Raw genomic sequence first — 18,945 nt, forward strand, 5'->3', positions numbered from 1 at the left:
TACGTATCTGTGTTGTAACATTTATTATACATATTTAGAGTGCTGTGAGATGCATAGTGAATGTGTATAGTGACGTGTTATATAGTAGAATTCAATGTTGTTAAAATATTATTCTAGTCTACATACTATTTTCAGATTTCCATTAGTTTCATGTCTCCAAACTGCGGTAGGCCTTTTGAGGGGTTGGGATTCACTAGGAGATTGATGGTACCTATTACAGGGTGGAAAGTGACCGGAAAAATCGGGAAAACCGGGAAAAAGTCGGGAATTTTGTTTCACCGCGAAAAAGTCGGGAATTTTAGTGCAAATCCGGGAAAAAATTTACTAGCCCTAATCGTAGTAAATCATGATTTTTCTGATTAAACAAATGAAAAGTTGGAGGCAATACTCCATTTTGTGTTTAAGTGAGAAGTTCAGTGAAAGTTTTGAAACATCGTATTGTCCCACAAAGGTTTTATGGTACACAATCCATTGGAGATGGGGCTAACATTCCATGTTTCGTTCAACAATTGTAAGGGTTTGGCTGCAATTTTTAATGGATCATAAAGCATTTCTTAGTTGTTATCAACAACAGCACATCGAACGGATGCTTTTGCTGGATTTCTGTTAAATTTGATTGATTGCAAAAGAAATATCAGGTAACATGTTCAATAAAATTATGAAAAATTCTTAGGAGCCTTCATGTTTTTGAGTGGGCTAATGATTGTCCTAATTTCATCATAATTTGTCTCTTTTTTTTTTAATAACTATTTATTGGAATATAAGTTAAAATTAAATTATTAAGATTTAAATTGGGTGTTCAGCCACAAGTGGTGACTTTTCAGCCCTGTTATATATATGATTTGGTTATTACCATGAAGACATCATTTGCTTCCGCAATTCTGAGATTTTTGTGTAGGGAAAATTCTAAACCTACTTGTATTGTGTAATGGGGAAAAGGAACTTATATACAAACTTACTAACTAATACAGCGAATCGATTCAATTGAAGATTGCATCGATTTTTGTCGGAATTTGCTTATAATATTATGTGACATTACATCTAATGATTCTATATTTGTGAGTCTGTGTAACTCATTTGTACTAAACCAGGGAGGACGCTTCAAAATCATTTTCAGAATTTTATTCTGAATCCTTTGAAGCGTTTTCTTCCTGGTGGAACAATAACTTGACCAAATTGGTACTGCATAAAGCATGGCTGGTCTGAAAATTTTTTTATAAATTAACAATTTGTTTTTTTAGACAGTGCTTAGAATTTCTGTTTATAAGAGGATATAAACATTTAATATAGTTATTACACTTTGCCTGGATTCCTTCAATGTGATCCTTGAAAGTGAGTTTTTTGTCATACGTTAAACCTAAGTATTTAGCTTGATCAGACCATGTCAATTCCAAGCCATTCAATTTGAGAATGTGATTATTGTTTGGTTTAAGAAAAGAAGCTCTTGGCTTGTGAGGAAAGATAATTAATTGCGTTTTCGCTGCATTTGGTTTAATTTTCCATTTTGACAGATAGTCACTGAAAATATTTAAACTTCTTTGTAGGCGACTGCAGATCACTCTTAGATTTCTACCTGTGGCTAACAGACTTGTGTCGTCACAGAATAGCGATTTCTGACAACCAACAGGTAGATTTGGAAGATCAGAAGTGAAAATATTATACAAGATTGGAGCTACACTCGAACCCTGCGGAACACCGGCTCGTACGGGTAGCAATTCAGATTTACAATTCTGATAGCTAACCTGAAGAGTACGATCAGTTAAATAATTTTGAATCATTTTTATCAAATAAATAGGAAACTGGAAATCAGACATTTTTGCTATTAAACCTTTGTGCCAAACACTGTCGAATGCTTTTTCTATGTCTAGAAGAGCAACTCCAGTGGATAACCCAGAAGATTTATTTGATTTTATCATGTTCGTTACTCTGACAAGTTGATGAGTAGTTGAATGTACATGACGAAATCCAAACTGCTCTGGTAAAAAAATTGAATTCTCATTTATATGAGTCATTATTCTCAACAAGATAATTTTTTCAAAAAGTTTACTGATAGAAGAAAGTAAGCTAATTGGGCGATAACTTGATGTTTCTGCTGGGGTTTTACCAGGTTTTAGGATAGGAATTACTTTAGCGTTTTTTCCATCTTTTTGGGAAGTAAGCTAATGAAAAACACTTGTTGAAAATTTTAACCAGGAGTCTCAAGGCAACATCGGGAAGATTTTTAATAAGAATATTAAAAATTCCATCATTACCAGGAGCCTTCATGTTTTTGAGTTTCCTAATAATTGATTTAATTTCATCAAAATTGGTCTCAAGAATGTCATTTGGTAATAACACTTGGGTTGAAATATGATCATACTTCAGTGAGACTTCATTTTCAATAGGACTCACAACGTTTAAATTAAAATTGTGGACACTCTCGAACTGCTGAGCAAGTTTTTGAGCTTTTTCACCATTTGTAAGAAGTATTTGATTTCCTTCCTTGAGAGCAGGAATTGGTTTCTGAGGTTTCTTAAGAACCTTAGAAAGTTTCCAGAAAGGTTTAGAATATGGTTTAATTTGTTCAACTTCATTAGCGAAATTTTCATTTCGCAAAAGAGTAAATCTATGTTTAATTTCTTTTTGTAAATCCTTAACTATGTTTCTCATAGCAGGATCACGAGAACGTTGATATTGTCGTCGACGAACATTCTTCAACCGAATGAGCAGTTGAAGATTGTCATCGATGATAGGAGAATTTAATTTAGTTTGAGCTTTGGGAACTGAAAGATTTCTAGCTTTGATAATATAATGATTCAAATTATCAATTGCTGTGTCGATGTCCGCAGAATTTTCTAAAATAGTTTCATGATCCACATGATTTTCAATGTGAGATCTGTAATCCAACCAATTAGCTCTATGATAGTTGAAAATATAACTAATTGGATTAATTATAACTTCGTTGGAAAGTCTGAATGTTACAGGAAGATGATCTGAGTCAAAGTCAGCATGAGTAATCGGTTCACTACAAATGTGACTTTGATCTGTTAGAACCAGATCAATTGTAGACGGGTTTTTCACGGAAGAGAAACAAGTAGGATTACTGGGATGAAGAACTGTGAAGTAACCAGCTGAGAGTTGATTATGAAGTATTTTACCATTACTGTTATTTTGCCTACAATTCCACTGGACATGCTTAGCATTTAAGTCCCCTATTACGAAAAATTTCGATCGATATCTTGTAAGTTTTTGCAAATCGCCTTTAAAGAAATTTAATTGTTCGCCGGTGCATTGGAATGGCAAATAGGCTCCAGCGATTAAATAAATTCCATGAATGGTTTCAACTTCGATTCCCAAGCTTTCAATAACTTTAGTATTGAAAGAAGGTAAAATTCGATGTTTAATTTGCCGTTGGACAAAAATGGCAACTCCACCACCCATTCCAGTAAACCTGTCAAATCGATGAACCACATAATGTGGATTACTTTTCAATTTTACATTTGGTTTAAGAAAAGTTTCTGTCAAAATGGCAATATGAATTTTGTGAACTTTGAGAAAATTATAAAATTCATCTTCACTCGATTTCAAAGATCGAGCATTCCAATTTAAAATATTCAAATAATTATTTAACATCACTGTTAAATTTTAAATTCATTATAATATTATTTGCAAATATCCATCCCATTTGAAATGATTCAAAAAGTGATGAAGTCGAATTCATTTGGATGATCATTTGAAAAAGTTGATCTTGATCTAGATCATTTTATTTTCAGTTATATCGCCTAAATCGACTTCATTTAAAGAAGCGAATGGCATTGAAGGAATATTTGTAGGTAGACTGCCATTAGAAGAAGATGATTTGGCCTGTCTATCTATTAATAAATTGTTTTCGTTAGAAGAAGAACTGCAAGGCGGTCCTGTGTTTTGATTATTTACATTAGAAGAAATAGGTGATAGATTTCTACCTTATATACCAGTGAATGTTTAATATATATTAAACATCATTACCTACGAATTTCATAGTAGAATGCGGGTGTTGATATCGACGAAGAATCAAACTTTTCAAAGATCATTTCAGTCACTAGAGGCATAGATTGTTGTTGTTTTTTCCAGAGTGACAAGAGTTCTTTTAAAGAATTTTAGAAGGATTTTGTTCTGTTTCGCCAAAAATCAATTTAGAAGGAATATCGTATATGTTATTAGATGGAATCAGGAGGAGAATTGTTTCTTGTTCATTTTTAACCTTAGGTATTCTTTTTTAGACTATAACACACTAGAGATGGGCGAGTCATTTCTCCTCGAAGAGTGAGTGAATTTGAGTTCTTTATTTAAGAATGATAGTTCTCTATATAGAAATGAAAAAAACCTGATTCTTAGAGGATGTATACAGGTTAGTTGCGTTTTTCGTAATGTTTACTGGTTCGAGGAATCTGGTAGAAGCTACGCACATTCGTTACCTTTGATAACGTATAAAAAGAGAACGATTGTTGGTAGAAATACATGCAAAAAGTACTCACTATTATTGAATCTGTAATTTGTAGCTCTCATATTATTTTCGAAGAAACAAAGTTTCAGAAGAACGAAACCAAAAAGGTTAAAACCGGGATTAAATAAATGACATATAAAAAAGAAGAACGAAAGAACAGTTCAATAGAACTAATTCTTTCGGTAGAACTATTAAGTTTTGAGCGATTCTTTGTAAGGAACGGTTTTGCCCATCTCTAGAATACACTCCTAGTTTGAATCCTAAGAGTCTTAAGAACTACTGATTTTGCAGAAAGCCTTAACAAGACTTATTTAGTGGTAGTCTTACAAAAGACTGAATAGTTCAGATAATAACAATTTAAATTTTAGTTATAATGCTTTAAATTTAATTCTTAATTATTTGGCTTTCAAATGACTGATGGTATTTCTGGCTACCTAGAAAACACTAACAATAATCGAATTTGGGATAAAAACTGCACTTAATTGAATTATTGAAGAGAGCATGAAGTCTGAATATAATGTGTTGATTTTTAGACAAAATTGCAAGAATAGTTACGCTGTATTCCTTCGTGAAATGCAAGACTTATCACTTTTATCATATTCGCTGGCCAACTATGTGTCTTGTTTTAATTAAAATTAATTTGAAATTATCAAAAAGATTGAGTTTTTATCTTGAAGAGCTAGTACATACGAATAACATTAGTAGCACAGTAACAGACGAAATAAAGATGGAATACATTGAGCTGGGTGGTTCTAAAGATGAATATGTGGACAAATTTTGGATGAGTTTTTCAAACGTCGTTCCAAGGAATATTTAAATCTTGAATCTTCTATTAAGCAAATCCTCATACTTAAACAAAAACGTTTTGAAATTCTTGTGGCTCAGCGTTTCGTTGGTAATACTATATTAAATACTGGGAGCTTAATTAACAAAACAGCAGACAAACTCATATAATCTATACAAGGAGGCTGTCGAACCGAAGAAACAGTTTCTAATCAAGATTAGAGCTTGTATTTTTACTTTGCTCCACCTCCACCTGTTCACCCTTTTCACAACCGGATGAAATTCGTATGGGACCACAAGAAAATCGGTTCAGCAATCTCTGAAAAAATTGATCGCTCAAAAACATTACATACATACATACACACATAAATACACACGTACATACACAATTTCTTATCTTTACGAACTGATTCGAATGGTATATGACACTCAGCCCTCCGGGCCTTGGTTCCAAAATCCAACTATTCTGTCTAAATCTTATTCACTCGTTAGTTTTGTATCAAATAATTCCATTTAGGAAAAATAGAGAAGTTTTTATTCGCTACGCGATGGTATTTCATATTATCCTTCAGTATCCACGACTAAGAACTGTGAATCAAGACTTCTCGGGACTTCAATACTGTCCCGGGTTGGCGGTTCAATGCATAGGGCGCTGGTCTTACCAGCCAGTTGTCGTATGTTCGAGCCCCCACCTGGAAGGGTTCTTAGTGTCAGTAGGATCCATAGTACTAGCCATGCAATGATTCTGTACACTAAGCATCGGCTGCGAAGTCTGTTGAAACAGAAAGGCCAAATTTCACAAAAGGAATGTAATGCCAAGACTTTGCTTCGGGACTTCAATATCGGATACCAAGGGTGGTCGCTTAAGCTCAAGCTCAAACTGCGGTTGGGCTTTTTGGTTTCCATTTACCTAACATAGGACCTCATTTTTTACAAATTCGAAATCAGATTTGAATTTTGCTTGAGGTGGGTGAATTAGAGTTTCTTGTCCTAGCTGCTTTTGATCGAACTAGAAACATGTTGCCATACGTTGTCATGATGAAAAATTACGAACTCGTATCTGGTCTCAGATTTGAACATATTTCTTCAATACCCGCTTTAAACTGGTTCGGTACAATGATTCTCCAATGGTTTGGATACTTGAAAGCATTTGGCACTGGAATTAATCACAATTAATCTAATGTATGTGATAATTTGATGCGAAAATGACTTCTTTGTTTGCCGCACCAGAAGCATTTAGGACATGAAATTTATTTTTCATTTTTTTTCGGTTTCAGCTCGTGAAGCGTCCGATTCCCAACCTTGTGAATGAAGTCAATCGTCTTTAGGATCATGGAAATGGTCCAGGGATGCAGTAAGCAGCTCTTCTTTACTGTCTATCTTCATCGTCAATTTTTCCTTTTTTTTTGTACCGCTGGAACAACTCACGAAACGTCGACTTGCTATCACGCGCCATTTGAAAGTTATGCGTTTTTTTCAAAATTTTTCCTTTCTCACAAAGGAAGGTAATGCAATGTCCGGAAGGCAGAAAGTCATATACCATTCGACACAGTTCGTCGAGTACGCAAAATGTCTTTGTGTATGTGTGTCTGTAAAATTTTGTTGCACCCACTTTTTTCAGATAGTTGAATAACAAACTTAGATTCAAATAAAAGATCTTAAGATGTTATAAAAAAATTCCTGAATTTTATATAGATCTAACATCCGGTTCCGGAATTACAGAGTGATTAGTAAACATTTCGATTACTTACTCTCATTTCTCAGAGATGACGTAACCGGTTCTCACAAACTTAGGTTCAAATAACTCAAAAACTGCAAAAAGGATCTGACTCAATTTTCAACAAAATGGTGAAGCCGATTTTCACAAAGTTAAATTCAAATGTAAAGTCTTACAGTTTTATATGGAATAACTGAATTTGTTACGGATACTGTTTATTGTTTTATCCGTCCGTTCTTAAGGCAGGTTTGGAAAATTATGAGCGAGCTGTTATATAACCTCATAGCCTACTATGATCAAGTTGGAATCATTGTTCTAAAGAGAGTATATTAAATACTCTGAGCAAAATAAATATCCAACAAATACTACTTCTGGTTTCTGAGCCACAGTGTGTTTTGATTTTTAGATTTTACTAGTTCACTTTTACTAGTGAAACTTTTCTGTTTCTATTTAATGAAGAATTTTTTTAAAGAATTTCTCAGTAACATTTATGAAGGTATGAGTAGTACTAGAAAGGCATAATTACACTTTTAGGTGGATTTAAACCGGTTTTTGCTTTTAAATGTAAAATGTCGTAGATTATATCGTAGAGATTTGGTGTTGTTTAAAAAAAAAGTCATTTCGTCGATTCTACCATTTTTAAGATATCCGTTTAAAAATGTTTTTTTTTTCTGGATTTCGGGGTTTTTTTTTGCGGATTATCAAAGTAATGCATTTTTTGCGAATTTCTGAAGTTGAGCGTTTTTTTTTCGAAAATTGCTAACGAACAGAAGCAGCGCTTTCTGCCAAAATCGCTTATTTGGTTTAGAATTGGCCATGATTTTTCTCGTTAAAAACGCTACTGTGATAGAAATACACAAATATAATTATGCAAATATTCAAGCTTCTATTCATAAAGGTTAAATGTGACATTCATGTTCGAAATAAATTGATAGTGCCATCTGTTATGAACAGCGGCAAACTCGATTACAGATTTATGTAATTATGGAGAATCTATTGAAAAACTGAAATTTCATTTTATTTCGGTTGATTAGTGGACTAATGCATATAAAGCTGGTTCTACATGTCAATAGATTCGTGGCACCAGCTATGCAATAATTACACTGCCGAATTCTACAAAAGAAATGTGAATCTCACCCTTCTCGATTATTATTCTATACCTAAGATATGCCGTAAGATATTTTCGCAACCCTCTCTTCTCGTACATGAGTATGAATTCAGCGAGGCACCTCTCGCCGATGATAACGCAACTAGGTGAATAAATCGTTGCTAATTAGTTACGGTAATTTTGAATTTGTTGCTAATTTTTTTGAGTACTTCGCCAAGTTCATATGAAGTTAGCGAAGCCCCTCTTCCAAATATGATTCAAAACAAATCGAAGCTCAGTGAATAATTTTTTGCTAAATAGCTACGGTAATTAGAATTTATTGCTCAATTTTTTTAAATTTATTTTAGTACTTAGCTAAGTTTATATGAAGTTAGCAAAGCTCCCTTCTAAATATGCTTTAAAACAAATCGAATAATAGTTATGATAATTTCGAATTTGCGGATCAATCTTTTATTTAGTTATTGCGTACTTCGCTAAGTTCATATGAAAATAGCGAAGCTGCCCTTGCAAATATGCTTCAAATTGCTGTTGCTAATTAGTTACGGTAATTTTAAATTTGTTGCTCAACTTATTTTTATTTTTTGAGTACTTCGCTGAGTTCATATGAAGTTATCGATGTCCCTCTCAAATCGAAACCCAGTGAATAATTTGTTGCTAACTAGTTGCGGTAGTTTTGAATTTGTTGCTCATTTTTTTAAATTTTTGTTTGAGTACTTCGCTAAGTTCATATGAAGTTAGCGAAACCCCTCTTCCAAATATGTTCCAAAACAAATCGAAGCTCAGTGAATTATTTGTTGCTAATTAGTTACGGTATTTTTGAATTTGTTGCTCAACTTATTTTTATTTTTTTGATTACTTTAGTAAGTTCATATGAAGTTACTGTAACCAACTAGCAACAAATTATTCACTGAGTTTCGATTTGAGAGGGGTTTGGCTAACTTCATATGAACTTAGCGAAGTACTCAAAAATAAAACAAAAAAATTGAGCAAAAAATTTAAAATTACCGTAACTAATTAGCAACAAATTATTCACTGGGTTTCGATTTGTTTTTAAGCATATTTGGGAGAGAGAATTTGCTAACTTCATGTGAACGTTGCGAAGTGCTCTAACATATATAAAAAAAATGAGCAACACAGTTGCGTTATCATCGGCGAGAGGTGCCTCGCTAAGTTCATGCTCATTTCTCGTACTCACCACATCGCACGGAAAGCCTTGTTTCATATGTCATGCACTAATTGATCGCCTAAATAGGCGCGGTGTGATTTTTTTTCGCTCGTTTGAACAGTGTTTAAAACCAATGATTTGACATTTTTCACGAATGACTTCCACCGTCCAAGCATATTCTAGCACCAATTGCGAAATCAACTGAAACGAAAACAACGTACTTCTAGCCGCATGCTAAACCAAATAATAAACATGCGAAAGATGCTACTTATCAAATTCGTGATTCTAACCTTTTCGCGACCGTTGCCGTTGTCACATGTCAAATTATGGATGGTTTGAAAAACTTGGAAAATATGTTTTTCAATTCCTGGTCAACCAAATAACCGATCCGGCTTTTAAGAGGTTCCTATTCAAATATTTATACCTTGTTCCTTATTTGGCGCCAAAACTCGCTCGAGTGAACTGAGCTGAAAAATAGTGATATTTTTTTGGAAAAATATTTTTCAAGTGTCACGTCACGAATTGCTACTTAAGTTGTTCAATTAGGAGACTAAATTTGTGACAGTGATCCGAAAAAGAGTAACTGTTACGTAACTCTGGGAAAGGGATGCGTAAATCTTTTCGCGAGCAGCGCGTTGAGTAACATGCCGATGTCAATGTCAGTGATCATTACGAATATTCGCACTGGTTCGTTTCCGGGAGCATCTAATTCACGCCAGCGACGGCACGCAACACGAAACTGACATGAACCGAATTTTTTGACGTTTCTTTCTTTTTGCTATTTTGTTACGCATGCTCAGCGGAGCATTAATAATTAAATCTGATGGAATGCATGAGATATCGCAAACGATCGGGGATTACTTACCTCGCAAATGCCTCGATACGATGAACTTTCAGAGTAGGTAGCCCCGGCGGTTTCCTCAAACTGGTAATTCGTAGGCTTAATGTGACGCACGGAAAATCCACTGGCGAGAGAGAGTGAGTCTAGAGGGCGGCATTAGCTAAAGTGCGAATCTGCGAGTACCGGTTAGCGGCAGTTGGATCACAAAATTCGCTAATGACGATGGCACCAACACGCTAACATTGCGCGGACTTACACATGTAGCCATCACATACGGAGTACGAGGTTATGACTAGCTAAGCACTTGTCTAAACATACCTTTCTACGCTTTATTTTGCTTTCTCTCGAGCGATTATTATGGTATTCTTTTTTCGCTCGACATGCAGGAAGGAGCACACATCTCTCACATTTCATATATCAATCGCAAAACGGCTAGCAACATTGTGGCAAACGATCTCGTGCCGACTAGAGTGGGAGCGAAGCGATTTTGCACTCACGCGAACTTTCGCGAGGGTTCTCAGACGAAGACAACTGAACATTGTAGTGAGCGGTCGCTGCCGGTGCCGTCAATATCGAAATTTACAACTTTGTTACAATTTCAAAGATAGGCTTGGGATGTCAACTCAGGTGGCGTGTCGACAAATTTGAGGAACAATGAAAAGCAAAAGCTACCTTCAATCATTACAGATAAAGGTTGTTATTCTAAGAGCTTGCAGAATTGAAATTAAAATAAAACACATGTCAAATTATGAAATGGTCAATTATTTTGGAGTTGGTAGATAATTTCTTGACATTTGAATATAATTTCGGGTATATGTCCGCCACGACTATTCTTCATAAAGGTCATTCTGGAGGTCCAAAATGGCGTTAAATCACACGAATGCGGAGACCAATTCACCGGTTCCATTTCTTGAAATAATGTCATTAAGATGTTTTTTCAATAAGTCGACTGTTTTTGCCTTTCTCTATAGAAAGGTATTAGAATTGTTGGAAAACCCGACTTTTGAACGAAGCCTCGGAGACCCATAGTGTTATATACCATTCGACTCAGTTCGACGAGATCGGAAAATGTCTGTGTGTGTGTGTGTGTGTGTGCGCGCGCACTTTTCGAAGATATTTTTACGTGCTCAATTTTCTCAGAGATGGCTGAACCCAATTTAACAAACCTATGTTCGTTTGAAAGCTACTATTGGGCCATTGATCGAGTTCAAAGATTAAATGGCTGCGACTTTTGGTTCCGGAGATATGATTGTATAAGTGATGTAACCGACAAAACGCGTTGATTTTCTACCGCGCAAGTTTCTCGGAGATGGCTGAACCGATTTTAACAAGCTTAAGCTCGTTTGAAAGCTACTATTGGACCATTGATCAAGTTCGAAAATCAAATGGCTGCGACTTTTGGTTCCAGAGATATAATGGTATAAGTGACGAAACCGACAAAACGCGTTGTATATACCGCGCAAATTTCTCGGAGATTGGTAACCAGATTTTAACAAGCTTAAGCTCGTTTGAAAGATATTGTTAGGTCATTGATCAAGTTCGAAGACCAAATGGCTATTACTTTTGGTTCCGCAGATATAATGGTATAAGTGACGTAACCGACAAAACACGTTGTTATTGTTCAAAAGTTTAAGCACCTCGAATAAAGTCCCCATGCAAAATTTGAGCTGAATCGGATGTGGGTAAGGGGTTCTACCCGGCGGTTAAGGTTTGAAAATTTTCGATCTTGAAAAAGCATCATAGGGAGTACATGAAATTTCCGAAATCGAAATTTTTTTTGAGTCCTCTAAAGAAAACATTTTTTTGAAAAAAAAAAAACAACTTTCTGGGAGTCCCAAAAAGTCGATTTTTTCAAAAAAAAAAAAAAAGTTGAGATGACACTAAATCTCGACGTTTCATGCCGTTTTAAGACTTTTAGCGTCAGATTTTTTTTTCGATTTCTAAAATTTCATGTACTCCCCCCTATGATGATTTTTCAAGATTTATGAAAATTCCACTAAGTGGACTAAAAAAGGGTTTTGCCTTTCTCATATAGAAAGGTTATGCAATCACTGTGAAAAACGACTTTTCAACCAAGGCCCGGAGGGCCGAGTGTCATATACCATTCGACTCAGTTCGTCGAGTACGCAAATTGTCTGTGTGTTAGGCAAAAAAAGGTAACGGAATCTTACCACAAATTTGGAATAAATGAATTTTTCATGAGACTGTAAGTAAAATAATGGTGACCGACGGATTACATGCAAAAAATCAAATGATACCTAACATTTCCATTTTATAACATGTATATTCGTGTTTTTGTATTTTCAGGGGTATCTTTTGGGAAGTGTCAAAACGTATTTGGGAAATTGTTGTATCAGAATCATGTAGCAATGTATAAGTCATAAACTAAAAATGAGAGGATACAATAAAACAAAATTTCTTAGAATGTGGTGGGTTTTGGCTGTTTGAATTTGGAAACTCGATATGCATAACAATATAAAAAAAACCTGCTTTAATCCACCTTGTAGTGTAATGATGCCTTTCTCATATCAATCATACTATCATATATAATACTGTGGTATTCTTCAAAATAATTTGCTTCGATTTTTAAAAAAATAATCGAAATCGGTTTGTTTGACCGTCTACTGATAAAAACTATCAATTGGAAAAGATATGAGGTCGATTTAGGAAACTTTTAAAGGTTTTTCCCCAGTTAGAACACATTTTTTTCTGCACATTTTACCCCATAACTCCGGAACCGGAAGTCGAATCCGAACAATATTCAGGAATTTTGTATGGGACCACAAAACCTTTCATTTGAATCCAAGTTTGTGAGAATCGGTTCAGCCATCTCCGAGAAAAATTAGTGCTAAAAAACGTTACATACACACATACGCACATATAGGCACACACACACATATATATATATATATATATATATATATATATATATATATATATATATATATATATATATATATATATATATATATATATATATATATATATATATATATATATATATATATATATATATATATACAGATATTTTTCGTACTCGACGAACTGAGTAGAATGGTGTATGACACTCGGACCTCCGGGCCTCGGTTCAAAAGTCGGCTTTCACAGTGATTGCATAACCTTTCTATATGAGGCAAAACTCATTTTTTATATTCTTATTCATTTTTTCCAGATTCGTCAACTTATAAAGCTGTAGTGTATTGTTAAGAGCAGTCAAATTTTTGCTACTCGTATTATATATGAGAACTATCATGTATCTGAGTATTAAAGAGTTTTTAGTAAATTACATAGATGATGATGATCAATCGACCACAACAAGTGTTATACTCAGCCCTCACGTCTCTAGCTTTTGAATCAATTGTGCAGTACACAACTCTTGTCAAAGACACTTCGACTTTAAGTTATATTTGGATATCTACAGAAAATTTTATCATAAATTGTTGAACATATTTCCGATGGTATGGAGAAGAAATTATGTTTCTGCGTTATATACAACAAGAGTTATTTACGATTAAGTTCTACCCATTCTGGTACAGGGTAAGCTTATAAAAGGCGCCCCATATTAAAGTAAGTTTACGACCAAAACAGCTTTTATAAATCTAAGTCTTAAAAATAAAAAATGACGGACATATTGAGCTATATGTGATATTTAGTTAAAAAGGGTTTGTTTAAAAAAACACATAAATTTGAGAAATGAAATCTTTGTTGGAATCGATAGAACGATCAATATAATTTCATGTTTGAAGATGATTTCATGCAAATGCGGCTCCGCTTTAGATGGACCATACGCAAGGTAAAATTTTGGCACATTCTCTCCAACATATTGACCGGTTTTCACGAATAATACCATCGGCCCATAGTCCACACCAAACGGTGACTTTTTTGGGATGCATTGGTAGTTCTTGCAATGCTTCTCGCTGGTCTTCACTTCAGATGCGGCAATTTTGCTTGTTGACATATCCATTCAACCAGAAATCAGCTTCGTCGCTGAACACAAATTTTTGATGAAAAGTAAATCTTCTTTCAACTTTGCCAGCACCCATTCATGATTAGATTATAGACCAAACAACGATGTATGATTAAATTATAGACCAATCTGAACAAGTATGACAATGACACAAGGCACGTTTCATGCGTGATCTGTCATCTGTCAAAAACAGTGTTGCCAAAAAGATAGTAACAATAAATCATTCTCTCTTAGTTTTGTAGAGTTTTAGTTATTCTGTAGAAAAATCTGTACTTTCCACAAGAAATATAAAAATTGGATTTGGTGTTTGATATCGCGGATTGTTTTACCTTTTAACGGTTTTCATGATTTGTGGATAAATGGCACTTTTTTTTGAAAATTGAAAAAATTCTCGAAGTGAAATTATTTGTTTTTGAGTTACAATATTTTGAAGGTTTCAATTTGAAATTTGCTCAATATGTAACATATAGTTAAAATATTATACAATTAGAATTTTCATTCACAAACATGCTACTTTATCATACCCTCGCATTTTTCCCAAAAAACTATAGACATTTCAAGGCAACTTGTCACAGAATCAGGGAATTCGGTTCAATGGTTGAAAAGTTATGAATTTAAAAAACGTATTTTTCTATAGAAAATCGAAAAAAATCATTGATTCAGTAGTTCTATATCTCCGAAAGTGTTCGAATTTCGACTTTGCAATTAGGTTCTCAGTTATCACATGAAATTTCCGAAAAAAAAATTTTGATGCCAAAAGGCTTAGAATTGCATGAAACGTCGAGATTTAGTGTCATCTCGATAAAAAAATTTTTTTTAAATCGTCTTTTTGGGACTTAGAAAAAATATCAAAATATTTCAATGTCCTAGAAAGTTGATTTTATCAAAAAAAAATTTGTTTTGAGATGACACTAAATCTCGACGATTCATGCAGTTTTAAGAGTTTCGGCATCAAAAAATATTTTCGATATTAGAAATTTCATGTACTCCCTACTATGGTGCTTTTTCAAGATCGAAAATTTTCAAACCTTAACCGTCGGGCAGCACCCCTTACGCATGTCCGATGTAGCTCGAATTTTGCATGAGGACATGTTTCGAGGTCCTTAAACTTTTGAGCACTAGCGCTTTACGAAATTAGAAGTAATCCCAAAATATTAGCACCCTAATATATATATATATATATATATATATATATATATATATATATATATATATATATATATATATATATATATATATATATATATATATATATATATATATATATATATATATATATATATATATATATATATATATATATATATATATATATATATATAAAAGCGGTAAAAATCAACGTGTTTTGGCGGTTACGTCACTTATACAATCATATCTCCGGAACCGAAAGTCACAGCCATTTGATCTTCGAACTTTCTCATTAGCCCGACAGTACCTTTCAAACGAGCACAGGTTTGTTAAAATCGGTTCAGCCATCTCGGAGAAAATTGAGCGCGTTAAAATACATCGCGTTTTGTCGGTTACGTCACTTATACAATCATATCTCCGGAACCAAAAGTCACAGCCATTTGATCTTTGAACTTAATCAATGACCCGAGAGTAGCTTTCAAACGAGCATAAGCTTGTTCAAATCGGTTCAGCCATCTCTGAGAAAATTGAGCGCGTATAAATATCTTCGAAAAGTGCACACACACATACACATATCTCGTCGAACTGAATCGAATGCTATATAACACTATGGGTCTCCGAGGCTCCGTTCAAAAGTCCAGCAATCCTAATACCTTTCTATAGAGACTATTATTATCAGGATTAAGAGTAAATTGACATTTTATAAACCGTTAAGGAATTGTCGTTTCGGTACCGGTACTAATGTTATACAAATTACAATGACAGCGAAATTGATTCGGTCAGGTGTGAATGTCAAATCGCAAATCGGGAGAGGTTTGAATGTACCTAAATTTCTCCAACTTCGACACAGATGTCATCTTCTAACTGAAAGTGTGAAATGTGTTTTTCTTGTAGAGAACGGTTCACGTGGACTATTTTATATAATAACACAAAGTATTTTTTTACGAAATACATGTAGTTTTTGTTCCCGGGATGCGTGCTCAACACTAGAAAGCCGAAAATATAACATATACATAAATTGCTTAAAAGAAGTCAAAATGATTGGAAGAAACTGTGACAGAATAACTAAAAGCTAGTGCAGTTTGCCTTAGTGCATATATCGTTAAATAAAGGATAAAAACTGATCACAGAATTTGAAGTAATCGTGCTATTGCACAGTGGGGAAAAAACGATCAAAAACGCGACTTTGCTCAATAATTTTATTAAAACCTAAATAAATATTTTTAAAGTTAGTAGAATCAATTTATGATAGTTAGAAGATCCACAAAACTATCATACCCGTTTTGCTCCAATTCCTGACTTTTTTCTGACTTTATTTTGAAAACTAACGGTGCAATTCTGGAAAAAAATTGAATTCGACCAATCGGAAGGTACTCCTGACATGTTCATAAGTTAGATAAATGGATTGTTTTTAATAAGATTGACCGCAATTAACTGTATTGTGTTTTACCCCCAGTCATCTTCTTCCATGAATTTACAGAAAAAAAATCTACTGATCGGTGTTTGGACCAATTATGGTTAAACAAGACAGTTCTATGTTTCGCATATAACCTAAAAAAATAACTAACAGATAGTCTCCATGATCGCATACTTCGTGCTACATCGTTTCACCCCAATTGTCCCACAAATATAATTTTATGTTGTATTCAGATTTACAATTCCGAAGCAGATCCAATATCACCTACCAATATTGGTTCATATTGCGTAGACAACTTCAGTGACCCAAATACACGTAATTAGAATGACAGTACTAACCCGTTTAACCCCCTTAACGCCAATTTATTTTATAAGTTGTATCTCTGGGTGATCTTTCTTTCGCATTCCGAAAGGATTGATATTACGAAGAAAGTATAACAAGATTTGTGAGGTCATTGAATTCATTTGTGATCTTATTTCTTAGTCTTTCTTCGTAATATCGATCGATTTTCATCAACCGCAATCAGCCTCCTATTGGAACGCGAAAGAAAGTTTAACCAGAAATACGACCTTTGATATAAATTGGGGTAGAATGAGTTAAAAAAGCTTCCCATTGTGTTTAACGGGATCACAGATATTTTGTACGTAATATGAACCAATATTGATAGATTGTATTGGATCTGCTTTTGGATTGTAGATCATATTTTAACTGAATATTATAACTAGAAAAGAAATGGGTTAATACGGTTCAACGAATTTGCTGCTGTCATTAAAACTATATGCAATCGATTTGTTTCAATTTTTTACATCGGAAACACTCTATTCGTTCTTCTGCAAGTTCTTCGGTTTTCGGTTTCATGTTATATAGTTAAGCTTGAATACAATGCAGTATAAAAAGGAAACTTAGGGTAAAATGAACATAATAGCGTTTTGTGCGGTCCTTGTAAATATGTGGAATCGATTTTACTGATCATTTTACCCCAAAAAAGTGCTTTGTGGTCAGCTGTATCAGGCCTCCAAAAAAATCGTCGCGTTTTTGGTCCATTTTTCCTCATTGTGCATTGTGTACATATTGTGACTTCCTTGGGCAATCTAGTGTTAAATGCGCATCCTTACATTATATAATTTATCAAGCTCACTAACACCTAACTTTATGACGAGAAACTCAATGAAATGAGACTTGAAATAAAAGTTTATTATCGAAGGTTTCAGACCAAGGAAGTTTGAGGAGAAAAAACCCTAGAGTGTCCCAGGAAAATAATGAATAATAGGTATTTTATGTAACAACTTAGCTTTTGATAAGTTACGATATGGTAAAAGAAAAAGGTACATGCACTACTATTTTTATTATCACTTTAAATATTATTATTATATTTGTTATTGTTTTTATTATTATTGTTATTAATATTATTATTAATATTATCGTTGATATTTTTATTATTATTATTATTATTATTATTATTATTATTATTATTATTATTATTATTATTATTATTTTATTCTTGATAATCTATCAGTTTGAGATATTAGTAGGTTTCCCAGTCGAAAAAGCAATTAGGGAAAAGGAAACGTAACGTAACATCAACAAAGATAGAAACAATTAGAGTAGGTTAGAATGGATAGTGTTAGTAGACCAAACATATCTATATTGTTATTTTTACGTTTCGTCTTTGACTCATCAGTGCAGAGCAGTTCAAATTGAACTGCTTAGTGCTAAACTCGGCAGTTCAATTTGAACCGCTAAGCAGACGTAAAGTTTCTGCTACTTACAGAAAACCTTTAACCTAGCACAAAATTTGGCTAACCCCTAAATGACCAAACCTGCATCGGCCAGAAATAGTCGAAAACACGTTTTCGTTCGGCGCGTCAGAAAAGACATTGCACTTCGTTGCAAAACAAAAAAATTTCTGTAAGTAGCAGAAACTTTACGTCTGCTTAGCGGTTCAAATTGAACTGCCGAGTTTAGCACTAAGCAGTTCAATTTGAACTGCTCTGCACTGATGAGTCAAAGGCGAAACGTAAAAATAATAAAAACGGTTATGTGCCCTAGCACAAAATTTGGCTAACCCCTAAATGATATCTATATTGATTTAGGAACTTGAAAGTAAGAATCGTTTGTACCGATTCAGGATTAAAAGATTATATATAAAAGCAGGGCCAAGACCGAAGCGGATACAATGCGAAATTTCCCAAAGTTTCATCGACGAGGACATTTAAGACACAGAAGCAGTTGGTAGAATGACAAAATATCAATACGATACAGAGCTCTCGTATCGAGTTTTCGAGTAACTATAGCAGCAGTATTGAACAATTTTTTAACCGAAGCAAAGAAATTTTATCACATTTTCGTTGATA

At 34.0% G+C, this 18,945-nt stretch overlaps 1 protein-coding gene across 3 annotated transcripts in view; it reads left to right on the forward strand.

Annotated features, from left to right (window-relative positions):
* Nucleotides 1-18,945, forward strand: part of LOC131434996 (circadian locomoter output cycles protein kaput-like) — a 184,956-nt gene that overhangs the window by 58,254 nt on the left and 107,757 nt on the right. The window lies entirely within an intron of this gene.

The sequence above is a fragment of the Malaya genurostris genome, chromosome 3 (assembly GCF_030247185.1).
Source record: "Malaya genurostris strain Urasoe2022 chromosome 3, Malgen_1.1, whole genome shotgun sequence".
NCBI classification, from domain to species: domain Eukaryota; kingdom Metazoa; phylum Arthropoda; class Insecta; order Diptera; family Culicidae; genus Malaya; species Malaya genurostris.